Genomic DNA, 16,858 nt, shown 5'->3' with positions numbered 1-16,858 from the left:
GGGGTCCCTCCTGGTCCGGCTCTTCTGCTCGGCGCTCCTTATTTGGGCCTGTTGTTCTCGGACCCGCCTCTCTCTCCGCTCCCTTGCGAACTCCTCGAGCTGCTGTCGGCAACACTCAGCACGCTCCGCTGCAGCTGCCCGGGTTTCCTGAGTGAACCCCATTAGGTCTTCTCCGGTGGGGTCCCACTCAAACTGCGCTTCCGCTAGCGGGGGCGAGATCCTTATTACGGGCTTCGGAGCCGGAATCAGGGGTGCACACATGGCCCCAACCCTCCTCTGGTGCTCCAGTTCGTAATACTTCTGGGGCCAGATGAAAGGCTGCCCGTCCGGCCACGTGTGCTGGGCAAACAAGTCCTCTCCCAGACGCGGCACCCTTGGTTTTACGGGCGCGGGCGCGGTGGTGGTGGCGCCCGGGTTGCCCAGGCCTTGCGGCCAGGCCTGGGGCACCTGGAAGGTGAAGGGCACCGTTAATACGGCGGCGCCCTGGGCTACCTGACCTTGCGACCAGGCCGGAGGCTCCGCGGAGGTAGGGGGCGCTGTTGGTGATGCGGCGCCCGGGGGTACTAGGCCTTGCGACCAGGCTGGTGGTATTTCCTGCTTTGTCACGCTCCGGGTCGAGGCGCGTGACGTCACAGGGGTCGCTGCGGCGGCTTCCGGTCGGGGCCTAGTCCATAGCGGTGACATGGCGGCTACGGGCACAGCAGGGGGACTTTCGGGCTCTGCGATGGGGAGCTGGGGCAGGTGGGCGGTTTCACGGCTTGGGGTATAGGCGTCCCCTTTACCTGCCTCCATGCGTTCGGCTCCCTTCTCGGCGCCGTCTCCGACCTTGGGTCCTCCCGCGCCATCCTCAGAGGCGGTCTGTCTCCTCATCTTGGCTGGCGTGCTCCGGGCCTTGGTTTGCTGGGCCATCTCTCGGCTCCATTCCGCCAATATCTCACGCTGTACCCGGGCCATCCTCCGTGCGAGGCCCTCCAGGGCAGTCTGTGCACACTCCCGGTCTCGGGGGAGCTGTGCAAGGACCTCCACTAGGCCTAGTGGGGTCGTGGTGTCTAGCAGGCTCCTGACCAACGGGTCGGTGCTGCTCTGCTCTTCCTCCAGCAGGCTCCTGGCCAGCGGGCCGGTGCTGCTCTGCTCTCCTTCCTCGGTCTTTAGCAGACTCCTGGCCAGCGGGCCGGTGCTGTTCTGCTTTCTCTCCATATCCGGGTAAGCTTCTCCGCTACTCCTCGTTAGACTTCTTGCCTCCGGGTGCGCTCGCTCCAGACTGCTCCAGGCGGTACCCATCTTCGTTCTTTTCTTTCGTCTCCTCCCACTTCGAGGGCGGTCCCGGGGCCACTGGGTGACTGTCAGCTCCAGGGGCGGTTCTTTCACGCTGACAGACACCTCTAGCATCACAGTCTCTGTTGGTGGGGGCGGTTTCCACTTTTGGCGCCATTTTCTGTCCTGGCCCACGATGGGAGGCGGCCTCTTGCCCTCCTTTGGCACGCCCATAATGGCGTCCGCTGCTCTTCCAAGGCGGGAAATCTTCGGATTTGGCGGGAAGCGTCGCCCAGTGGCGGGAAACCCTGCAGATGGCGGGAACAAGCTGGAAATGGCGGACAATCGGCGGGAAACGACCTGTGATGGGGTCCGATGGCGTGGACCCTCCGGAACCGGCGGGAGACTTCTTTCTGAGGTAAACTTGCACTTTTCTTCAGGCACGCAGTACCCGGGTGTTGCGGGCACGTAATCCTGCCGACTACGCCAAAGTTGACGCGCCCCCTGGGCCATATTCTTTATGGGAATATCCGGAGCCGGATCAGATGGGGGTTGTAGTCTCCGAGTGGCTATGACCCGGTCCGTGCCCAGGGTGTCAAACTCAGTTGTATGTGGCAGTCCTACAGATGTTAATAAGTTCTTAATGTCGACTACGCCACCCGTTGTATTGCGGTCACTATGGCCGCCGCTGCAGCAGGGTCCGCTGAGGCTGATGGTGTAGGTGCAGCTTGTGATGGTATAACCCCCAACGGGAGGGGTATAGCCTCAGAGGGGACAGGTGCAGAGGATGGGGGTTGTGGTGGTGCAGTGCAGACGGCAGTGAAGACAGAGTCGGGTTGTGCAGTTAAGGGTGTTTACTTACTGCAGATGTTGTACTGGTCACTCCAGCTTCGAGTGACCACCCGAGCCGTGCTGCGTCCACCAGGTCCTGGATCCAGCCAACCCCCAAACAAGTCCGGAGCGTGGCCCTGAGCTCTCCTTCTGTCCCGTTCTCTGGCCGTCCCCACCAGTGATCCACCTAGGTCCAGCTCCCTCGGGCCTTCTGTTGGGACACCCTTGGCCCTGGGTTCCCTGACCCTTCATGTGGTGTGCCTTCGGGGTGGATGTGGTGGGTGACCGTGGCAAACGCTGCCCACGGTCTCCGGTCTCTGGCTGGGGAATGTTTTTACCCCCACCAGCTTGGGTTCCGGTACCCTGATGCCGACTCTTCACCCGGGGATTTTAGTTGGGATCTTAGAGTCCTCTCTTCTGTTCCTCTGGGTCTCTCTCTTTTCTCCCTTGCTGCAGGCTGACTTCCTCTCTGCTTGCTGTCTGCTCCTCTGCAGCTGTCTTGCTGTCTCCAACTGACTTGTTCTCTGCATCTGACCCTGTTCTTTGTTGGTGCCCACCTTATATACACCCTCTATGTGTGAGCTCAGGTGACCAGCACCCAATGAGCTCCTATCTTTACCCAGGCTGCTCCCCCTATCTGCCCCTACACTACATGGGATGTACCACCCCCCTCCCACTCCAGCCAGGAACAGACTCGGTCGTACCTGCACATTTCTAAGTGGGAGTACCGTCGGCCTGTTCCCCGGAAATGGGATGTGTGTAGTGCATGCAGCCTACCGAGCTCAGTTCCACACTCCATCCTTACCCGGGAGTGGAATATCACACCTCTGGGTTGAGGTGCAATTCCCCTGTAGCAGCCGAATCCTCAGGGTGCTACAATAGCATTGCATCACATTACATGGCAATGCAATGCACAGTTGCTGAAGTTGAACCAAAATGAGCTTGTAATCTGGCTTCTGCAACTTTGAACATGAAAAATCCAATGAGGAGAAGAAAAGCAAAGCCAAAGAGTCCATCCCAAAATCCGACAAACAAGCAAAATGAACAAAAAACATTGAATTCAATTCTTTCTGATTTTAGAAACTGCATTAAAGAAGGGGTGCACCGGTCCTGGAGATACTGCAATACCAGGTCAATGCGTGGAGTGGACAGAGCAAGCTCTTTTTCCATCTCCCTGTTCTAAAAATCCATTTAATATATGGTCCCCAGATAGGGGACGTATCAGATATTAAACTGATAAGAACAGATTTTTTTTTTTTTTTTTTTACACTCAGATTACAAAGTCTTACATCTTTAAAAGCAAAAACCAAGACTCAAATCCATCATCGTGTTTTTTTTTTTTTTTTTTTTTTTTTATATATATATATATATATATATATATACATATATATTTCCTTCTTTCCTTTTTCTTAACTTTCTTTTTAACTTTTTTTTTTTTCCTGTAATTAATATTTGTATTTTTCCAGAAAAAGATTTTCAATGACAACAAAGGCTACACAGTAAGTATATTCCATTCATTTTGCTTCCACAATACTTCTGCTTTTCTTATGCCCAAAACCATTTTGTCCTTCCAAAAATACATAAATAAATAACTTAGACACAACTTAATACACTGTTCAACAGACACTTCATTATGTTTAAAAATCAAAATGTTTCTCACCTTCCAAATTGCCATCTTTACACATGTTATAATCACCCACACCACCTTAAAATCTTCTTCCTTTACACCCATCCCATAGAACACCCTGTTAAAATCTAAAAAATTAACATTACTCACAGCTTTAATCAGATTGCACATTTTCCTCCAGACTTTTTGTGCAAACTCGCAATTCCAGAATACGTGCATAGGAGTCTCACTACCTCCACATCTCTGTCTTGGACATTTTTCAAAACGAACAAGACCACGTCTATGCTGAAATTCTCGTGTCGGTAAGCAATCCTTTATTATACACCATAACAAATCTTTATGTTCATTTGATAAGAACACATAGTTTACATTCAGCCAAATCCTGTCCACTATCTTTGGCATAAAGTGCTCCACTGGACTAGTGTTTAACCTTCCTTCCAAGACTTGTAATATCTTTTTATGACACCTCAGTACCTTAAGATCAAAACCTTTTAGATCATAATCTCTCAAAATCTTTTCCAGCACAACATAGTTACTTGGGGGTAAAAATCTATAAGGTCTATTCAATCTCATGTCCACCCACTTATATTTTCTTATATAGAAACCCAAATTATAAATAGAAAAGGCTTTAAGCTTCGATTCTGACCCTAATAAAATATTTATGCAGTTTGCCATATACTTTGCATATAAAAAGGCTTTGATATCAGGATAACCTTTACCACCTTTCTTTTTTGGCTTATACAATTCTTCGCGCTTAACCCTTTCCATTTTTGATCTCCATAAAAAATTAAAACATACTTTAATAATTTTTTTCATCGCATTGACAGGTGGAATAAAAATGGTTGCAACATATAAAATCATTGGGAGTAAAACCTGCTTGATAATTAAAATCTTCCCTTCCAACGTTAGCTCTCTCAGATTCCAAAAAGACACCTTTTTCCTAACCCTCTCCAACAGTGATTCCCAATTTTTTACATTTCCACACTCTTCCGAAAAATAGATGCCTAAAATCTTTGCTTCAAAGACTCTCAATAATTTACAATCGGATTCTAAGATAAAACCGCCCATCGTTAAAACACCAGATTTCTCCAAATTGATCTTAAAACCTGATGCCGCCCCAAACCATTCAACCGTTCTTAAAACCCTATTCATACTTCTTAAATCTTTTACAAAAACAGTCACATCATCCATAAAAGCCACCACTTTAACCTGCTCTCCCCAACTCCCAGGAATAAAAAAAACATTAATCACTTTGTCTTTCCTAAAAGCAGTTAAAAGAGGCTCAATCGCACAGATAAAAAGAATAGGGGATAAGGGGCATCCCTGTTTCACCCCACAATTAATCTTTACACTTCCAGATAAAAACCCATTTACAGATACTTTACTAAAACATGCTTGATACAAGGATTTAATACGTTTACTAAAATCATCCGGGCAACCCATTCTCCTTAAAACATCGAATAAAAAATCATGGGCGACTCTATCATAAGCCTTTTCAAAATCCAGAGTAATTAACGCCATCTTCTGTCTTCTATCGGAAACATCCCATATTATGTCTCTAATTAAAATCAACGAGTCACTGATCTTCCGCGTTGGAACTGCACACGTTTGGTCTATATCTATCACCGAACTCACCACTTTCTTTAATCTATTTGCCAACAGCTTCGCATAAACTTTATAATCTGTATTTAAAAGAGTAATCGGTCTCCAGTTTTTTAGCAATTCTCTATCACCTCTTTTGTATAATAAAACAATTACCCCCTCCAACCATGACTCCGGGACACGACATAAAGACTCAACTTTTAAAAACATTTCATAAAATTCATTCCCCACAATATCCCATAATATTTTATAAAACTCAATGGGTAACCCATCCGACCCTGGTGTCTTACCGTTTTGCAATGTATTAACTGTATTAAAAACTTCTTCTTTTGAAATACCCTCTGATAATAATAATTTATTTTCCTTAGTAAAACACTTATCCAACCCTCCTAAAAAATGCTCCTTCAAAGACCTATCTGTATTTTTTGCTGAAAACAGGTTATCATAAAATTCTTTCACTTTCATCTTTTTCCCCTCCAAACTCCTTTCCCCCTCTAAAACCCCCATAAAGGCCTTTTTCTCACAGATTTTTTTAAAAAAGAATTTAGTACATTTCTCGTCTTCCTCCAACACCTTCACACGAGAATTAAAGATAATTTCTTTTCCTTTTTCTCTCAGAGATTTTTGAATTTTTTCCTTCGTCACCATAATTTCCTCCTCCACATTAACTCCATTATTCCTAAACTGATACAGACACTGTAGATTTGCATTAAGGTTATTGTATGACTGTCGCTTATCCGCAGCTTTCCTCTTGCCTACTTCCATAAAGAATAATTTAACTTCCTTTTTCATGTAGTCCCACCATTTAAAAGTAGAGTCAAAACATTTCTTTTCTAATTTCAGTTTCTCAAAGAAAAATTTAAAATCCTCCCTTACCTCCTTATGCTGTAACAATGATACATTCAGTTTCCAATGAGACGCCCTTTTTCCCTCATCCGCCTCTACCATCAGTGTACATTCAATTATTCTATGATCAGAAAAAGGTGCTTTATGCGTTTTAAAATTAGAACAAGTAAAATCCTTGGATATAAACAAATAATCTATTCTCGAGGAACAACCTCTTCCTTCCCAAGTAATTTCATACTCCTTCTTCTGCCCGTCCAACCACCAAGCATCTTTTAGGTTAAAAGAAGATAAAATACCCTTGAGACAAGAAACCGAACCATCTTTTACATTATTTAGTTGACAATTAAAATCTCCCCCTAAAATTACTGGAACTACACCTGGGATAAAAAGCTGCAAAATTTCAAACAAATGTAACCTTAAAACTTTTTCTGTATTGGCATAAATATTAAAACATCTATATTTCTTCCCATTCCTTTCTACATCCACTCTTAGAATCCTACCAGGGTATATTTCTTCGTAGTTGGTAATCTCCCATTCCCTGGAACATATAAAACCAACCCCATCACTTCTGAATTCATTCCCGCCTGAAAAACATAAATTACCCTTCCATATACCCCGTAAAAAATCATAATTTAACTTCTTTGACAAATTACATTCTTGAAGAAATACAAAATCAAAATTTTCATTATTAAAATAGTCATAAATCACAGTTCTTTTATATAAGTCATTGAAACCCTGAACATTCAGGGAAGCTGCCCTGATCATCTTTTAGTGACTGGCACCGGGCTATCTCCCCCGCCCTCATCGGATTGCAAAGCACTTTCATCGATACTCAGCCCTTCCGACTCTGATGTACTGGAAATGTCAAAATCCTTTTCACAAGCAAATACTTTTACTACACATGGCCCTACACCACGCTCTTTATCATCTACACTTCTTTTCAAAATTTTTGATGAATCCATCCTTTCCTGACCACAGGGTATACTCTGAGATAAAATCTCCCTAGGGGAAGGCCCTATTACAGGCAGGCTTTGACTTTTCACTACCACCACCTTTCCCCCTGCGCCTCCCTTTTTTACTTCACCCCCTTGTTCTTTTATATTACTCTCTTTGCTTGGTGGAGGGACTTTCTGCATTAATTGTCCCACACCCACCAGCACAGACTTCAATTCTTCAATCCTCCGTTCTTCATTCTTCTTTTCTTCTTTCTTCTTTTCTTCTTTCTTCTGCTCTTCCTTCTCCCGACCTTCTTTCTTCTGCTCTTCTCTGTTCTTATCTTCTTCTAACTCCTTCTCCTTCTTCCTTTCTTCCATCTTTCTTTTCTCATCCTCCTCCGACCTCCTCCCTCTCTCTTCTTTCTTTCTCTTCTCTTCTTCCGGTGTTTTCTTCTTCTTTACTTTTCTCACCTCCTCCATTTCCTGCTCATCAGTTCTCTTTTCACTTGCTTCCTCACCATCCTCGGCTTCATTCTGCCGATGTTCTGATGAAGTATCCATCTCCTCCTCGCCTCCTTTCTTCTTATTTGGACATGCATCCTCCTGATGAGCTGAACCGGGACACCTACAACACTTTTTGCACACAATATCCAAATGTCCATATTTACGGCACCCATAACAGTAATTAGGCATACCCGAAAAAAACAGATATCCACGGCTACGATTAACATAGACATTTGGTGGTGGTCTAAGTACCCCACCTTCTTCTTCTGGGTCCTTCTTGAAGGCTACCAGAAAAACCCTTTTTCCGTTCCACACTCCGAACCTAGTTTCCCCACGTTTTCTTGGGATAACTTTCTCACAATATGCACTTAGATAGTTTATTACTTCACTATCAGTAACAAATGGACTGAACAAATGTATTGTTAGCAGTTTCATGGAGAACTGAAAGGAGGGAATCACTCTCACTCCAACAAAAAGCTCGTTCTCTCTATTAACTTCATAGAGAGTATAGGCTCTTTCACACTGAGAGTTCCCCATTAAAGTTAAATCATATATCCCTCTCGAAAAAAAGGATTGAAAACAAAAAAGTTCCTCCTTTTCAATCTTCAGAAATTTACAAATCTCTCTGAAGATAAACTCGGAATCCTTTTCCTGCCGATAACCAGGAGCCACCAACAAACGGAGTGTATCCTTCAAAGGATAATCCTCTGAAAAATAGTCATTGGAATTGTTCTCCCGATTTTCCCTCCTACCTCCAAATGGCCTCTTCGATTCCATATTCTTTTCCTCCTTCTTTTTCCACAGATGATCAGGAAAAAAAACGACACAGCAGATCGCAGCTCCACCCGGATTTCAATCCTCTTCGTCCTACCGACCTCCACACCACGAAAAAGAACCGTCCTCCAGGAAGAAAAGGCAAATCTAGACTTTGCTCCACACCCAATAGCAGCAGCTGGACCAAGATCCAGAAGGCCGAGTGCAAAGATCCACCTAGATCACCTTGGCCAAATGACGCAACCCACTACAGATCGCAGCCAAAAGGCCGAGAAGCGATAACCAGAATTGGTTTCAAACTACGGAGCCACCCAAGGATCCTGAAAAGTCCATTTGTGGAGATGAGCTCCTGGACTCCCGTTAAGAAGACATGTTGTCAACCTCTAGATCCCTTACATGCCTGCACTTTTCGGCTTGCTGCTGCTGCAATCCACGCGTTTTAGATCTGCATAACTCCACCTCTTTAAACACAGCACCTTCACCCCCTGCTGTTCCCACCCGCCTCAACACCGTTGGAAGGGAGGAGAACCAATTAAGGCGGGGGGTGGGGTGGAACGAGCAGCTGTCTACCCTTAGCAGGAGGGCTCCTGATTACATACCTCTCCTGCTGCTGCTGCTGCTGGCTGTCCAGCAGCAGACTGAAGGTGGCTGCTGCTGTGCACAGGTATATAAAGGCTCAGAGCCTATTATGACACGCGCAGCCAGCGTTCCATTGCCACATTCCATCTACTGCAGGCAGGATACCTGGCTGGCTGAATGTCGCTGAGAAGCTCACAGAGACCGCCATAAGCAACAGTTTAACAGAATGCCACAGACTAATCAACCAAACTTTTTGGGTTGGGTTCTCTTTTATAGTCTGCAGGCATTAAATGAAAGAAGTCAGTGTTCCAGCAGAAGGAGACAACGTTTCAGAAAAGGCATTGTAGCAAACCAAAAAATAAATTTTAAGCGCAGCAGAGTAACCAGCGCACATACCTGTTAGCTCAGGTGAGTTTAAAAGGCTGCTGTTGATAACAAGGGCATTTGCTAAATAGATGGTGTGTGTGCAACAATATACTGAAAGGTCAATTATATTGTGCAGCTTATCTCACCACCTGTAGTTATTTAGGTGAAAGCTCCAAAATGCTTGCCTAATATGTCTGTTTATCCAAAAGGAAGTAAAAAGGGAGAGCTAGAAAGATAGCATTGCATCACATTACATGGCAATGCAATGCACAGTTGCTGAAGTTGAACCAAAATGAGCTTGTAATCTGGCTTCTGCAACTTTGAACATGAAAAATCCAATGAGGAGAAGAAAAGCAAAGCCAAAGAGTCCATCCCAAAATCCGACAAACAAGCAAAATGAACAAAAAACATTGAATTCAATTCTTTCTGATTTTAGAAACTGCATTAAAGAAGGGGTGCACCGGTCCTGGAGATACTGCAATACCAGGTCAATGCGTGGAGTGGACAGAGCAAGCTCTTTTTCCATCTCCCTGTTCTAAAAATCCATTTAATATATGGTCCCCAGATAGGGGACGTATCAGATATTAAACTGATAAGAACAGATACTACACTTGATCTTAGCCAAAAGGCCGAGAAGCGATAACCAGAATTGGTTTCAAACTACGGAGCCACCCAAGGATCCTGAAAAGTCCATTTGTGGAGATGAGCTCCTGGACTCCCGTTAAGAAGACATGTTGTCAACCTCTAGATCCCTTACATGCCTGCACTTTTCGGCTTGCTGCTGCTGCAATCCACGCGTTTTAGATCTGCATAACTCCACCTCTTTAAACACAGCACCTTCACCCCCTGCTGTTCCCACCCGCCTCAACACCGTTGGAAGGGAGGAGAACCAATTAAGGCGGGGGGTGGGGTGGAACGAGCAGCTGTCTACCCTTAGCAGGAGGGCTCCTGATTACATACCTCTCCTGCTGCTGCTGCTGCTGGCTGTCCAGCAGCAGACTGAAGGTGGCTGCTGCTGTGCACAGGTATATAAAGGCTCAGAGCCTATTATGACACGCGCAGCCAGCGTTCCATTGCCACATTCCATCTACTGCAGGCAGGATACCTGGCTGGCTGAATGTCGCTGAGAAGCTCACAGAGACCGCCATAAGCAACAGTTTAACAGAATGCCACAGACTAATCAACCAAACTTTTTGGGTTGGGTTCTCTTTTATAGTCTGCAGGCATTAAATGAAAGAAGTCAGTGTTCCAGCAGAAGGAGACAACGTTTCAGAAAAGGCATTGTAGCAAACCAAAAAATAAATTTTAAGCGCAGCAGAGTAACCAGCGCACATACCTGTTAGCTCAGGTGAGTTTAAAAGGCTGCTGTTGATAACAAGGGCATTTGCTAAATAGATGGTGTGTGTGCAACAATATACTGAAAGGTCAATTATATTGTGCAGCTTATCTCACCACCTGTAGTTATTTAGGTGAAAGCTCCAAAATGCTTGCCTAATATGTCTGTTTATCCAAAAGGAAGTAAAAAGGGAGAGCTAGAAAGATAGCATTGCATCACATTACATGGCAATGCAATGCACAGTTGCTGAAGTTGAACCAAAATGAGCTTGTAATCTGGCTTCTGCAACTTTGAACATGAAAAATCCAATGAGGAGAAGAAAAGCAAAGCCAAAGAGTCCATCCCAAAATCCGACAAACAAGCAAAATGAACAAAAAACATTGAATTCAATTCTTTCTGATTTTAGAAACTGCATTAAAGAAGGGGTGCACCGGTCCTGGAGATACTGCAATACCAGGTCAATGCGTGGAGTGGACAGAGCAAGCTCTTTTTCCATCTCCCTGTTCTAAAAATCCATTTAATATATGGTCCCCAGATAGGGGACGTATCAGATATTAAACTGATAAGAACAGATACTACACTTGATCTTAGCCAAAAGGCCGAGAAGCGATAACCAGAATTGGTTTCAAACTACGGAGCCACCCAAGGATCCTGAAAAGTCCATTTGTGGAGATGAGCTCCTGGACTCCCGTTAAGAAGACATGTTGTCAACCTCTAGATCCCTTACATGCCTGCACTTTTCGGCTTGCTGCTGCTGCAATCCACGCGTTTTAGATCTGCATAACTCCCCCTCTTTAAACACAGCACCTTCACCCCCTGCTGTTCCCACCCGCCTCAACACCGTTGGAAGGGAGGAGAACCAATTAAGGCGGGGGGTGGGGTGGAACGAGCAGCTGTCTACCCTTAGCAGGAGGGCTCCTGATTACATACCTCTCCTGCTGCTGCTGCTGCTGCTGGCTGTCCAGCAGCAGACTGAAGGTGGCTGCTGCTGTGCACAGGTATATAAAGGCTCAGAGCCTATTATGACACGCGCAGCCAGCGTTCCATTGCCACATTCCATCTACTGCAGGCAGGATACCTGGCTGGCTGAATGTCGCTGAGAAGCTCACAGAGACCGCCATAAGCAACAGTTTAACAGAATGCCACAGACTAATCAACCAAACTTTTTGGGTTGGGTTCTCTTTTATAGTCTGCAGGCATTAAATGAAAGAAGTCAGTGTTCCAGCAGAAGGAGACAACGTTTCAGAAAAGGCATTGTAGCAAACCAAAAAAGAAATTTTAAGCGCAGCAGAGTAACCAGCGCACATACTTGTTAGCTCAGGTGAGTTTAAAAGGCTGCTGTTGATAACAAGGGCATTTGCTAAATAGATGGTGTGTGTGCAACAATATACTGAAAGGTCAATTATATTGTGCAGCTTATCTCACCACCTGTAGTTATTTAGGTGAAAGCTCCAAAATGCTTGCCTAATATGTCTGTTTATCCAAAAGGAAGTAAAAAGGGAGAGCTAGAAAGATAGCATTGCATCACATTACATGGCAATGCAATGCACAGTTGCTGAAGTTGAACCAAAATGAGCTTGTAATCTGGCTTCTGCAACTTTGAACATGAAAAATCCATTGAGGAGAAGAAAAGCAAAGCCAAAGAGTCCATCCCAAAATCCGACAAACAAGCAAAATGAACAAAAAACATTGAATTCAATTCTTTCTGATTTTAGAAACTGCATTAAAGAAGGGGTGCACCGGTCCTGGAGATACTGCAATACCAGGTCAATGCGTGGAGTGGACAGAGCAAGCTCTTTTTCCATCTCCCTGTTCTAAAAATCCATTTAATATATGGTCCCCAGATAGGGGACGTATCAGATATTAAACTGATAAGAACAGATACTACACTTGATCTTAGCCAAAAGGCCGAGAAGCGATAACCAGAATTGGTTTCAAACTACGGAGCCACCCAAGGATCCTGAAAAGTCCATTTGTGGAGATGAGCTCCTGGACTCCCATTAAGAAGACATGTTGTCAACCTCTAGATCCCTTACATGCCTGCACTTTTCGGCTTGCTGCTGCTGCAATCCACGCGTTTTAGATCTGCATAACTCCACCTCTTTAAACACAGCACCTTCACCCCCTGCTGTTCCCACCCGCCTCAACACCGTTGGAAGGGAGGAGAACCAATTAAGGCGGCGGGTGGGGTGGAACGAGCAGCTGTCTACCCTTAGCAGGAGGGCTCCTGATTACATACCTCTCCTGCTGCTGCTGCTGCTGCTGGCTGTCCAGCAGCAGACTGAAGGTGGCTGCTGCTGTGCACAGGTATATAAAGGCTCAGAGCCTATTATGACACGCGCAGCCAGCGTTCCATTGCCACATTCCATCTACTGCAGGCAGGATACCTGGCTGGCTGAATGTCGCTGAGAAGCTCACAGAGACCGCCATAAGCAACAGTTTAACAGAATGCCACAGACTAATCAACCAAACTTTTTGGGTTGGGTTCTCTTTTATAGTCTGCAGGCATTAAATGAAAGAAGTCAGTGTTCCAGCAGAAGGAGACAACGTTTCAGAAAAGGCATTGTAGCAAACCAAAAAAGAAATTTTAAGCGCAGCAGAGTAACCAGCGCACATACCTGTTAGCTCAGGTGAGTTTAAAAGGCTGCTGTTGATAACAAGGGCATTTGCTAAATAGATGGTGTGTGTGCAACAATATACTGAAAGGTCAATTATATTGTGCAGCTTATCTCACCACCTGTAGTTATTTAGGTGAAAGCTCCAAAATGCTTGCCTAATATGTCTGTTTATCCAAAAGGAAGTAAAAAGGGAGAGCTAGAAAGATAGCATTGCATCACATTACATGGCAATGCAATGCACAGTTGCTGAAGTTGAACCAAAATGAGCTTGTAATCTGGCTTCTGCAACTTTGAACATGAAAAATCCAATGAGGAGAAGAAAAGCAAAGCCAAAGAGTCCATCCCAAAATCCGACAAACAAGCAAAATGAACAAAAAACATTGAATTCAATTCTTTCTGATTTTAGAAACTGCATTAAAGAAGGGGTGCACCGGTCCTGGAGATACTGCAATACCAGGTCAATGCGTGGAGTGGACAGAGCAAGCTATTTTTCCATCTCCCTGTTCTAAAAATCCATTTAATATATGGTCCCCAGATAGGGGACGTATCAGATATTAAACTGATAAGAACAGATACTACACTTGATCTTAGCCAAAAGGCCGAGAAGCGATAACCAGAATTGGTTTCAAACTACGGAGCCACCAAAGGATCCTGAAAAGTCCATTTGTGGAGATGAGCACCTGGACTCCCGTTAAGAAGACATGTTGTCAACCTCTAGATCCCTTACATGCCTGCACTTTTCGGCTTGCTGCTGCTGCAATCCACGCGTTTTAGATCTGCATAACTCCACCTCTTTAAACACAGCACCTTCACCCCCTGCTGTTCCCACCCGCCTCAACACCGTTGGAAGGGAGGAGAACCAATTAAGGCGGGGGGTGGGGTGGAACGAGCAGCTGTCTACCCTTAGCAGGAGGGCTCCTGATTACATACCTCTCCTGCTGCTGCTGCTGCTGCTGGCTGTCCAGCAGCAGACTGAAGGTGGCTGCTGCTGTGCACAGGTATATAAAGGCTCAGAGCCTATTATGACACGCGCAGCCAGCGTTCCATTGCCACATTCCATCTACTGCAGGCAGGATACCTGGCTGGCTGAATGTCGCTGAGAAGCTCACAGAGACCGCCATAAGCAACAGTTTAACAGAATGCCACAGACTAATCAACCAAACTTTTTGGGTTGGGTTCTCTTTTATAGTCTGCAGGCATTAAATGAAAGAAGTCAGTGTTCCAGCAGAAGGAGACAACGTTTCAGAAAAGGCATTGTAGCAAACCAAAAAAGAAATTTTAAGCGCAGCAGAGTAACCAGCGCACATACCTGTTAGCTCAGGTGAGTTTAAAAGGCTGCTGTTGATAACAAGGGCATTTGCTAAATAGATGGTGTGTGTGCAACAATATACTGAAAGGTCAATTATATTGTGCAGCTTATCTCACCACCTGTAGTTATTTAGGTGAAAGCTCCAAAATGCTTGCCTAATATGTCTGTTTATCCAAAAGGAAGTAAAAAGGGAGAGCTAGAAAGATAGCATTGCATCACATTACATGGCAATGCAATGCACAGTTGCTGAAGTTGAACCAAAATGAGCTTGTAATCTGGCTTCTGCAACTTTGAACATGAAAAATCCAATGAGGAGAAGAAAAGCAAAGCCAAAGAGTCCATCCCAAAATCCGACAAACAAGCAAAATGAACAAAAAACATTGAATTCAATTCTTTCTGATTTTAGAAACTGCATTAAAGAAGGGGTGCACCGGTCCTGGAGATACTGCAATACCAGGTCAATGCGTGGAGTGGACAGAGCAAGCTCTTTTTCCATCTCCCTGTTCTAAAAATCCATTTAATATATGGTCCCCAGATAGGGGACGTATCAGATATTAAACTGATAAGAACAGATACTACACTTGATCTTAGCCAAAAGGCCGAGAAGCGATAACCAGAATTGGTTTCAAACTACGGAGCCACCCAAGGATCCTGAAAAGTCCATTTGTGGAGATGAGCTCCTGGACTCCCGTTAAGAAGACATGTTGTCAACCTCTAGATCCCTTACATGCCTGCACTTTTCGGCTTGCTGCTGCTGCAATCCACGCGTTTTAGATCTGCATAACTCCACCTCTTTAAACACAGCACCTTCACCCCCTGCTGTTCCCACCCGCCTCAACACCGTTGGAAGGGAGGAGAACCAATTAAGGCGGGGGTTGGGGTGGAACGAGCAGCTGTCTACCCTTAGCAGGAGGGCTCCTGATTACATACCTCTCCTGCTGCTGCTGCTGCTGGCTGTCCAGCAGCAGACTGAAGGTGGCTGCTGCTGTGCACAGGTATATAAAGGCTCAGAGCCTATTATGACACGCGCAGCCAGCGTTCCATTGCCACATTCCATCTACTGCAGGCAGGATACCTGGCTGGCTGAATGTCGCTGAGAAGCTCACAGAGACCGCCATAAGCAACAGTTTAACAGAATGCCACAGACTAATCAACCAAACTTTTTGGGTTGGGTTCTCTTTTATAGTCTGCAGGCATTAAATGAAAGAAGTCAGTGTTCCAGCAGAAGGAGACAACGTTTCAGAAAAGGCATTGTAGCAAACCAAAAAAGAAATTTTAAGCGCAGCAGAGTAACCAGCGCACATACCTGTTAGCTCAGGTGAGTTTAAAAGGCTGCTGTTGATAACAAGGGCATTTGCTAAATAGATGGTGTGTGTGCAACAATATACTGAAAGGTCAATTATATTGTGCAGCTTATCTCACCACCTGTAGTTATTTAGGTGAAAGCTCCAAAATGCTTGCCTAATATGTCTGTTTATCCAAAAGGAAGTAAAAAGGGAGAGCTAGAAAGATAGCATTGCATCACATTACATGGCAATGCAATGCACAGTTGCTGAAGTTGAACCAAAATGAGCTTGTAATCTGGCTTCTGCAACTTTGAACATGAAAAATCCAATGAGGAGAAGAAAAGCAAAGCCAAAGAGTCCATCCCAAAATCCGACAAACAAGCAAAATGAACAAAAAACATTGAATTCAATTCTTTCTGATTTTAGAAACTGCATTAAAGAAGGGGTGCACCGGTCCTGGAGATACTGCAATACCAGGTCAATGCGTGGAGTGGACAGAGCAAGCTCTTTTTCCATCTCCCTGTTCTAAAAATCCATTTAATATATGGTCCCCAGATAGGGGACGTATCAGATATTAAACTGATAAGAACAGATACTACACTTGATCTTAGCCAAAAGGCCGAGAAGCGATAACCAGAATTGGTTTCAAACTACGGAGCCACCCAAGGATCCTGAAAAGTCCATTTGTGGAGATGAGCTCCTCGACTCCCGTTAAGAAGACATGTTGTCAACCTCTAGATCCCTTACATGCCTGCACTTTTCGGCTTGCTGCTGCTGCAATCCACGCGTTTTAGATCTGCATAACTCCACCTCTTTAAACACAGCACCTTCACCCCCTGCTGTTCCCACCCGCCTCAACACCGTTGGAAGGGAGGAGAACCAATTAAGGCGGGGGGTGGGGTGGAACGAGCAGCTGTCTACCCTTAGCAGGAGGGCTCCTGATTACATACCTCTCCTGCTGCTGCTGCTGCTGGCTGTCCAGCAGCAGACT

General features: G+C 45.2%; 6 non-coding genes and 1 pseudogene across 6 annotated transcripts; all 7 read right to left on the bottom strand.

The window, feature by feature from the left end:
• Window positions 1-3,179: 3,179 nt before the first annotated feature.
• LOC141206246 (U2 spliceosomal RNA) lies at window positions 3,180-3,389 on the bottom strand (annotated as a pseudogene).
• A 6,379-nt stretch (window positions 3,390-9,768) lies between these two features.
• LOC141206804 (U2 spliceosomal RNA) lies at window positions 9,769-9,959 on the bottom strand. The gene has a single exon (XR_012277344.1). It is a non-coding gene; the product is annotated as a U2 spliceosomal RNA (small nuclear RNA).
• A 1,115-nt stretch (window positions 9,960-11,074) lies between these two features.
• LOC141206803 (U2 spliceosomal RNA) lies at window positions 11,075-11,265 on the bottom strand. Its single transcript, XR_012277343.1, has one exon. It is a non-coding gene; the product is annotated as a U2 spliceosomal RNA (small nuclear RNA).
• Window positions 11,266-12,383: 1,118 nt separating this feature from the next.
• On the bottom strand, window positions 12,384-12,574 carry LOC141206802 (U2 spliceosomal RNA). The gene has a single exon (XR_012277342.1). It is a non-coding gene; the product is annotated as a U2 spliceosomal RNA (small nuclear RNA).
• A 1,118-nt stretch (window positions 12,575-13,692) lies between these two features.
• On the bottom strand, window positions 13,693-13,883 carry LOC141206095 (U2 spliceosomal RNA). The gene has a single exon (XR_012276761.1). It is a non-coding gene; the product is annotated as a U2 spliceosomal RNA (small nuclear RNA).
• A 1,118-nt stretch (window positions 13,884-15,001) lies between these two features.
• LOC141206801 (U2 spliceosomal RNA) lies at window positions 15,002-15,192 on the bottom strand. The gene has a single exon (XR_012277341.1). It is a non-coding gene; the product is annotated as a U2 spliceosomal RNA (small nuclear RNA).
• A 1,115-nt stretch (window positions 15,193-16,307) lies between these two features.
• LOC141206800 (U2 spliceosomal RNA) lies at window positions 16,308-16,498 on the bottom strand. The gene has a single exon (XR_012277340.1). It is a non-coding gene; the product is annotated as a U2 spliceosomal RNA (small nuclear RNA).
• Window positions 16,499-16,858: the final 360 nt, after the last annotated feature.

The sequence above is a fragment of the Phyllobates terribilis genome, unplaced genomic scaffold (genome assembly GCF_046119375.1).
Source record: "Phyllobates terribilis strain yellow unplaced genomic scaffold, ASM4611937v1 Scaffold_142__1_contigs__length_4687701, whole genome shotgun sequence".
Lineage (NCBI taxonomy): Eukaryota > Metazoa > Chordata > Amphibia > Anura > Dendrobatidae > Phyllobates > Phyllobates terribilis.
This window is presented reverse-complemented; position numbering and strand designations above follow the sequence as displayed.